The following is an 8,795-nucleotide window of genomic DNA, read 5'->3' on the forward strand; positions in this document are numbered from 1 at the left end:
CTTGGGAAGTTGCTTCCCCCCCCCAAAAAAAACCAGTTGGTTATTCCAAGCCCCAATAGGTTAGCAGAATTCAAAGATATAGCCATGCTAGTCTGTGGAATCAGTATGTAGGGAGATCTTGTAGCACCTTTGAGACCATCGGAAAGAACAAAGTTGGCAGCATGAGCTTTCATAGACTTTAGTCTATTTCCTCAGATGCATTGAAATCTATGAAAGCTCATGCTGCCAACTTCTTTCTTTCCGTTAGTCTCAAAGGTGCTATAAGATCTAATACAGTTACCACTATAGTTATAACTTTAAAGTAACTATTTACTTACAGGGTTCTATTTCCAATTATCTCTCTATATCCATGGATTCTTTATCCAGAGATTCAACCATACATGGCTTCAAAATGTTTAAACTCAATCAATCTGTCTGTCTGCCCATCTATCTGCCCGCCCGCCCGCCCATCCATCCATCCATCCATCCATCCATCCATCTTCCATTGTTTATAATAGTTTTACTAAACTTCCGTACCACATATTTAATCAATTATTTATTTCATTTGTATGCCGCCTTTCTTTCAGAAGTGACCCAAGTGGCTCACCAATAAAAACAATTTTTTAAAAAATTACCAAAAAATTGAAAACGGTCTAAAACCAACATAAATTTACATTAAAATGTACAAAGGTTAAAAGGCACGCATAAAAACCACCCTTTGCTTTAGCTCTTTTGTTTTAACGTATGCTGCAAACTGCTTTTGAGCCGCAGATTGGGAGACAAATGGGTGAGGAGTAAAATAATCAAATCAATGGGGATATGAATCAAATCAATTGAATCAATCCCCTTTCTAACAACTCCAGGTGTGTGGGACTGCGACTCCATCATTCCCAGACAACATAGACAGTCACTTGCAATGATGGGATTGAAGTCCAACACGTCTTGAGTGTGCCAGATGGTAGGAACTGCAGTCAATCAGTCATCAATCAATCAATCAGTCAATCAATCAATCAAAAAGTGACATAACCGCCCAGGGCTCCTCTCCACCAGATCTGAGTCCACCACTTTCCCCCATAAACTCTGCTGAAGGCTGGCATGGAAGCCAATTTTTCTCTAGTGATATCTCTCTGGTGCATTTTTCTTATCCTGCTATTGTCATGCTAACACAACTTTCTTTAGTAACCACAGCAACCGAAAGTGGCAGTTTAATCCTGGGACTTGCACAAAAAAGGTGCAGGGGAGGGGAAGCTTGCAAAAGTATTGGGGGGTGGATTACCCTTCAGCCTTAAAAAGCTGGTCTTCTAGAAGAAAATGGGTCCTTGGTAACAAGCTTTCTCAAAGAGGGCAGAACGGTGGAGGAGAGGATGGCTCCCTTCCTGGCGCCTGTGGCGAGTTCAAATCGAGGGGGGAAAAACCAGATCCCAGATGCAACCTAAAAATAAAAATGCTCCTATAAATATTCATGCGCTTGAACTCGTAATGTATTTCCAGCAGTGCTCTGCTGCCAAGCGTGCCATGGGGAGCAAAGAGCCAATCCCCTCCGCCTCTGTTTCAGGCTACCTGAACTCACAGTTGGCATCAGCAGTGGCAGGGGCATAGTCCGGCCGTGGATGATGGGCTTCTTTCTTCTTGCATTCCTCCGCATGTCCCTACCATGACCATTGGGAGAGTTGTGTTAGTCTGGAATATCAAGGGGTGTCAAACCACTTTATTTCTGCAGTGTGACCGCATCCCCTGTCAAGATCTGCCCTTAGTTAAGCTTTGGTGGTACACTGGGGTTTGGTTCCTGGACCCCCTTGTGGATAACAAAATCTGTGGCTGCTCAGATCCCATTAAATACAATGGCATAGTAAAATGGTGTCCCTTATATAAAATGGAAAAATCAAGGTTCGCTATTTGGAATTTACCATACATTCTCGACTATAAGTCGACCTCATGTATACGTCGAGGGCAGGTTTTGGGGACAAAATTATGGGTGTTGCTATGACCCGTGGATAAGTTGAGGGTAAAAATTAGGAGCATATAGCAAAGGATCCAAAGGATGAAGCAAAGCAAAGAACCTATACAATTCCAGCAGACATAACTCTATGTGCTTACTCTTAAGATTGGATGGATGAGAGAGTAGAAGGGGGTCAGTGCTTCACATATTATACTCCGGCTTTTCATGGGGAGATGGTTCCTTCTTTTAAATAAGAGTTAAGAGACAGTACTTACATTGACCTGTGGATAAGTTGAGTCAGTTTTTTGGGGTCAATTTCTGACCTAAACGTCTAGACTTATACATGAGTATACAGTATACTTTTTGGGAATATTTTCAAGCTGTGGATGCTTGAATCCGTGGATAAAAAAATCTGTGGATAAGGAGGGCCAATTGTATTGCTCTCAGCAATGCATGCCTTCCAACTGCCCCAGTTCAGTAGGGACTGTCCTGATTCAATCTCTGCCATCCCACCTTTTGAGCGGCTTTTGAGACGTTTCCATTTCTCCTCCCCCCGTCATCCCCCCCTTTGTCCTCAGCTCACTTCAACTGCTAGAAAATGAGCTCAAAGTGCAAAAGCAGTCTGTATTAAATGTGAAGTCGAAGGTTTTCATGGCCGGGGTCCATAGTTTTTTGTGGGTTTTTCAGGCTATGTGGCCATGTCCTGGAAGGGTTTATTCCTGACGTTTCGCCAGCATCTGTGGCTGGCACCATCAGAGAATGCATTAAAAAGAATGATTAAAGTGCCATGATCCTGTGAATAACCAGGCAAGAAACAGCAGCAAATCTTAACTATGGAGAATTCGGGATTCACAAAAGCATTGGTAATTTAACTAGTTTGTGAATGAATTTTTGCTTGGATCCCTGGCATGGTGCTTAACACAGGCCTTCAGCAGGCTTTTCTTGGGCCAAGAGAATAATGAATGAATGTAGGAGTCTGGAGGCTGGGTTGTTTTTAGTGAGAACGCAAGCAGAGAATTCACTGTGATGGATTGCACCACAGCATGGAACACATCTGCAAGGTTGGACCAGACCATGTGTGCTCTGGGTTGTAATGTCCTCCGATGCCGACTTCATTATGGAACCAAATTATTTATGAACTGACCAAGAGGTGCAGTAAAATACACTTCCAGTCCTGTACGCCTGTCCAAAGAATTCAGAGGTCATCCATCAATGAACAAACAAACAAACAAGTGCACACTTGTATCTTAAGGGCTCCTCAATCAATAAAGCTATAGCTATCTAATGCAAACTGTTTTCAGAATTTGTTCTTGTCGTTGTGTGCCTTTGAGTCATGGCGACCCTAAGGCCAAAGCGATTCTATGTATTTATTTACTTGCGGTATTTATACCCCGCTCGATTCTAGGTAGCATCAATTTCTATAGTGCCTAGATTAAGGGAAGTAATAGTGCCACTCTGTTCTGCTTTGGTCAGGCCTCATCTAGAGTACTGCGTCCAGTTCTGGGCACCACAGTTCAAAAAGGATATTGACTAGCCATAAAGTATCCAGCGGAGGACAACCAAAATGGAGAAGGGTTTGGAAACCATGCCCTACAAGGAGAAGCTGAGGGAGCTGGGGATGTTCAGCCTGGAGAAGAGACAGTTAAGAGATGATATGATATCCCTGTTTAAGTATTTGAAGGGGTGTCACATTGAGGACAGAGCAAGCTCGTTTTCTGCTGCTCCAGAGAACAGGACCTGGAACAATGAATGCAAACTACAGGAAAAGAGATTCCACCTCAGCATTAGGAGGAACTCCCTGACAGTAAGAGCTCTTTGACAGTGGAAGATGCTGCCTTGCAGGGTGGTGGAGTTTCCTTCTTTGGAGGTCTTTAAACAGAGGATGGATGGCCGTCTGTTGGGGATGCTTTGACTGTGAGTTCCTGCATGGCAGGGAGTGGACTGTGTTCTCTTCCAACTCTATGATTCTATGATCATCTCACGATCCATTTCCGAAGTGGGTTTTCCCTCCCAGTCTATAAATATGCCCACTAATTATTGATGGCCTCTCCGATGCCCTTCCTTCAGCCAGGCCACGAACTCCACCATACCAAAGGACGGCCCCGAGTAGCACCAGCTGGCCACATGTCACTTTGGATTCATCGTGGGCATTCAGACCCGACCTTGTCGAGAGCGCAAAGCGAGAGGCTGCCTCTCAAGAGACTTGTTGGCTCAGACATATTGAAGGGAGGCTGGGCTCTGCTGTCTGGCTTCCTTGGATGCTGCATCAGATCACGTGCCAATGCAGATGACTGACTGCGCGGAGCCAGCTGGCATGGAGAACCCCACACATGCAAGCACACGCTAAGCAGCGGGCGACGCTTCCTCTTCCCCCAAAAGCAGACACAGCAGGCCTTCCTTTCAGTCAAGACACAAGGAAGCAGCTGGCTGGGGTTGGAAAAGAAATACAGATGCTGGATCGTTGCTTTGTCTTTTTTCTTCTTCTTGGCAGCATGGCGGGTACTCTAGTCTCCGCTGAAAACCCGCCCAAACCCAAATTCCAGGCTGTAGTAGCCAAAACACCAGAGCCTGGTTAAAAGATGCTAAGTGATGCTACGTGAACAAAAGTGTATTATTCCCTCTTGCAGAATTGCTAGCTGAGGACTATCTGGGGCCCTGAGATTTCACAGGCAAAGTTATATCCTCCAGCATTTCATGCATGAAAACGGTGACCAAGGAACATTAGTGCATGGTCAAGATGGCAAAAAGGAATTAATGAGGGATACACAAGCTTGGAGAGGGTGCAGTAGTTTGCTTTTGCCTCGGCCTACTGGGAAAAGCAATTCCCAAGCCCTCCTCTCCTCTCTCCCTTTCTAGGTGAATTGAAGAAAGCTGCTTTTTCACTTTGGACTCAGGTTGTAGCAACTGAAGTAGACAGAGGACAAAAGAGGAAAGAGAAAACTGGAACATTTTAAAAGCAAGACCTACCAATGGCACAGGGTGCGCAATGTCATTATTTTTGAGATAGTAAACCATAGTTTACCATTGAGCATGAGACCGTAAACCATCAATCCTAGCTGCTTGGAGTACAGCATTCAAATAATAATAATAACAACAAGAACAACAACAACAACACCAGGTCTAACATATGAAGAAAATCAGCCTGCAAAGAGATCTTGTAGCCCCTTTGACACTAATTGAAAGAATGAATTTGGTTGCATGATCTTCCATACACTTGAGCCTGCTTTCTCAGATGCATGTTATATGTAAAAAATGTATATGCACATACCTTTGTATCCAATGTATTCTTGCCCTGAGATTCCTTGTAATGTCTGGTGAAATTCTGGACTGGCTGGAATGCTAAATGCCCCTCTCTAAAATCCAAATCCCAGGAGTCCAAAGGATGGAACCAGGGCAGTCAGTGGAATAAAAGAGGGCCCTAGACTGGAATTAGGCAGTCATGTAAACAGAGGATGCCCAGAAACAGAGGAGAGTAAGCCCCATGGTCAGCATGCCTGAGCATCCTTCAAGTACCCCTGCAAACTGGCTTCTCAATGTGCCATCCTCCTGAGAAGCCCCAGTATGTCAGGCAAGTAATAGCCCAAGGGAGCTAGTGCCTTTAGGGTATTTAGGCCCTAGTAATGGTTAATGTGCCATCATAGTATAACTTAGTTATACCTTAGATACTGATGGAAAGGAATTCATGACAAGCAACCAGTTATCTGCAGATACAGTAGTTACTTGCTAGCTAGAGCCAGTGTGGTGTAATGGTTTGTGTATTGAACTTACGACTCTAGAGACCAGGGTTAGATTCCCAGTTTGGGCATGAAATCCACTGGGTGACCTTGGGGAAATCACATGCTCTCAGCCTCAGGGGAACACAATGACAATCCTCCTCTAAACAAATCTTGCCAAGAAAACTCCAGGATAGCCGTAAGTCGGAAACGACTTGAGGGCACACACCACCACCACCAATGACAACAACCTTGTAAGCTGCAACAGAGTCACCCTCAGGTTTCAAATCCTGGCCCCTCTTCTCCTTTTTTCAGGGTAAAGAGAAGGAATCTCAAGGCAAGAGCATGGTCTTGAAAAGGGTGTGCATATGTCTCTTTTCCTCCTGGTTAGATTTTATGGTTTTTATTTGGATGACATACTCTGTGAACCCTTACAACAAAAATCCATCAGTGATACCTTTATTGGCCCATTGAAAATGCCACAATATACCTGTTGCAAGCTTTCAAAGCACCACAGGCTTCTTCATCAATCAAGATGGAACCCCTAGTTGATGGGTTAACATATTATGGTTACTACCCCTTGTAACATCACGTCTGCGTCTTTCCTAGGTTATGTTTTGTCCCTGAAACACCAGAACCAAGGATGCTCCTGGCCTGGCAAATATAGCAGCACCTGGCATAGGGGAATGTGGTGCATTATGCTTTATTTGATGCCTCAGGGTGCATGGAGGGAAGAGGCTGCCACTGGAATTAGCCTGACCTGCAGCAGATGGAGCATGGCGATAACTCCCAAGCCAGGTGGTTGACGGGAAGGACAGATTGTAAATCAAAATGAGCAAGTCAGATTCTGTCTCGCTGGCTGGCATCTTAAGTGGGAAGCTCTCCAAGATCCCAGCGGACCGTACCCACAAGCTCTCCCCAGTCTTCCGGCTTCCCAATTCCCATGTCTCCACATCTCACCCCCTTTCCTATAGATAGTGGGGAAGCCACATGAAATCTGTGCAGCTGCTGTCTCGAAAGGGACTCAAATGTGAACTTTGCTACCTGCTTTTAACTGGGTCTGCTCCTAGGCCTTTAAACAGCCTTGCATGAACCCTGTGATGGAGGCAATATCGTTGCCCCTGTTATTTTAGAAGAAGATGCCAAGGTGGGGGACAGGACTGGGAAGTAGAGTTGCCAGATCTTTCACCTGGGTATGATACCAACAAGATTTGGGCTAATTTTTTGGTGCCAGAACACTACAGCATTCTGAAGCTAACTTTAGACTCAGACAAGCAGATCAAGTTAGTTTGTATATTACACACCTTCCAACATTTCCAAAATGACAACCAGACACGTATGGCTAAGTGACACCAGAGTGCTGTCAAGATGTTCAAAATTATTAATGAAGAAGAGCACTCAAGATGGGAAAGTCTACAGCAGTTTGCTTTTACCAGAGCCTACTGGGAAGGGAAAACTCTGCTTTCTTTCTTTCCTCTGCTACTGCTGAGCGAAAAGAGTGCAAACTAGTTTTCCGCTCTGAAATCAATTTGCAGAGACTCTGGATTGAGCAAGCTTGTTTTCTGCTGCTCCAGAGAACAGGACCTGGAACAATGGATGCAAGCTACAGGAAAAGAGATTCCACCAAAACATTAGGAGGAACTTCCTGACACCAAGAGCTGTTCGACAGTGGAACACACTCCCTTGTAGTATGGTGAAGCCTCCTACTTTGGAAGTCTTTAAACAGAGGCCGGATGGCCATCTGTTGGGGCGTGCTTCGATTGAGAATTCCTGCATGGCAGAATGGGGTTGGACTGGATGGCCCTTGGGGTCTCTTTCAACTCTAGGATTCCATGATTCTTATCACTGAAGTAAGCAGAGGACAAATCGGGAAAGTGGGAGGCGGGGAGAAAAAATGAGGACATTTTGCCCCCAGTGTTTCCACCGGAAGTCGTTCATTTGGTAATACACTGAAAGTAGGACATTTTAAAAGCAGGAAAAAATTATTTTAAACTAAGGAACCACAGAGGATTCATTGGGACTCTCCCTGCCAAATCCAGACACTTGGAGGGTAGGATATGGGTGTTTGCAAATATCAGATTCCCTAGCCACCCCTAAGCGCCACAGATGCATCCTCATTGCTTATGCTATTTTACTTTGTGTTTACTCACCCAAAGGGCTCCCAGCACCCCCTTTCAGCCTATCTCATATGCAGATCACTTCTCCTGAACAGCCACCTCCGTCTTGAGCGTAGGCGTGTGGCCCAAAGCCATCCCAAATCTCATTGCGGGGATTTGCGGGGTGCATACGCGTGCGTGTCTCTGGGCCCATTTTGATCTCAGAGGCCGTGGGCTCCACAAATTTCCAACCGAGTGCCTACGTTGCTACCAGGCTTATTAGCACAGATCTTCACACTCCAGAGCGAGAGCTTTGGGCTCTCACTTCAAGAGAAAGGTGCCAATTACAGGCTCGCATCCACCCACACCTCTCGGTTGTGCTGGCAGCAGGCACATCATGCGGTCCTCAGCATGAGAGCTCGAAGACTGGTGATAGATGGCAGCTATGTTAGGAAAACTGCACGCTGACCCTGCAATTGCTCTCTATTATGCGTATCTATGGGAGGGCACTGCATCTTCTAGAATCCTCTCCAGCATTGTCACTGGCAATCCTGGATGGGAGACTCAGTTGTCATCCAAAAAAGCAAGGTTTGCCCTTAGTGAAGCTTTGATAGTACCCTCCAACCGTCCCAATTTGGAAGGGACAGTCCCTATTAATCCTCTGCCATCCCACTTTCTCAGCTGCTTTTAAAATGTCCCGGTTTCTTCTCTTCCCACCTTTCTGCTTTGCAACTTGTGCCAGTTGCAGCAAACTGAATGCAAAAGGTTTGCACTCAACAGATTCTGCTCTCTCTCTCCTTGCTGCTAAATTACCATATATACTCGACTGTAAGTCGACCGCATGTATAAGTCGAGGGCAGGTTTTGGGACCAAAATTATGGATATTGATAAGACCCATGGATAAGTCGAAGGATAAAACAGAGGGGTGTATAACAAAGGATGCAAAGGATGGAGCAAAGGAAAACAGTGCCAGAAAACATACAGAATTCCAGCACACTAAAGGCTTTATGGATGAGAAAATAATAATAATAATAATAATAATAATAATAATAATAATAATAATAATAA

The 8,795-nt window shown here is 45.0% G+C and overlaps 1 protein-coding gene across 2 annotated transcripts in view; it reads right to left on the reverse strand.

Annotated features, from left to right (window-relative positions):
* FBXL16 (F-box and leucine rich repeat protein 16) overlaps positions 1–8,795 on the reverse strand; it is a 40,699-nt gene that overhangs the window by 7,845 nt on the left and 24,059 nt on the right. The window contains exon 1 of one of the 2 annotated variants that reach the window (XM_042438385.1): positions 1,256–1,306. The exons of the other annotated variant lie outside the window; for it this stretch is intronic. The gene's annotated coding sequence lies outside the window, so the exon portion shown is untranslated. Of the gene's footprint in view, positions 1–1,255; positions 1,307–8,795 lie in introns of those variants that run through there. 2 annotated transcript variants of the gene reach the window in all.

This window comes from Sceloporus undulatus, chromosome 8 (genome assembly GCF_019175285.1).
Source record: "Sceloporus undulatus isolate JIND9_A2432 ecotype Alabama chromosome 8, SceUnd_v1.1, whole genome shotgun sequence".
NCBI classification, from domain to species: domain Eukaryota; kingdom Metazoa; phylum Chordata; class Lepidosauria; order Squamata; family Phrynosomatidae; genus Sceloporus; species Sceloporus undulatus.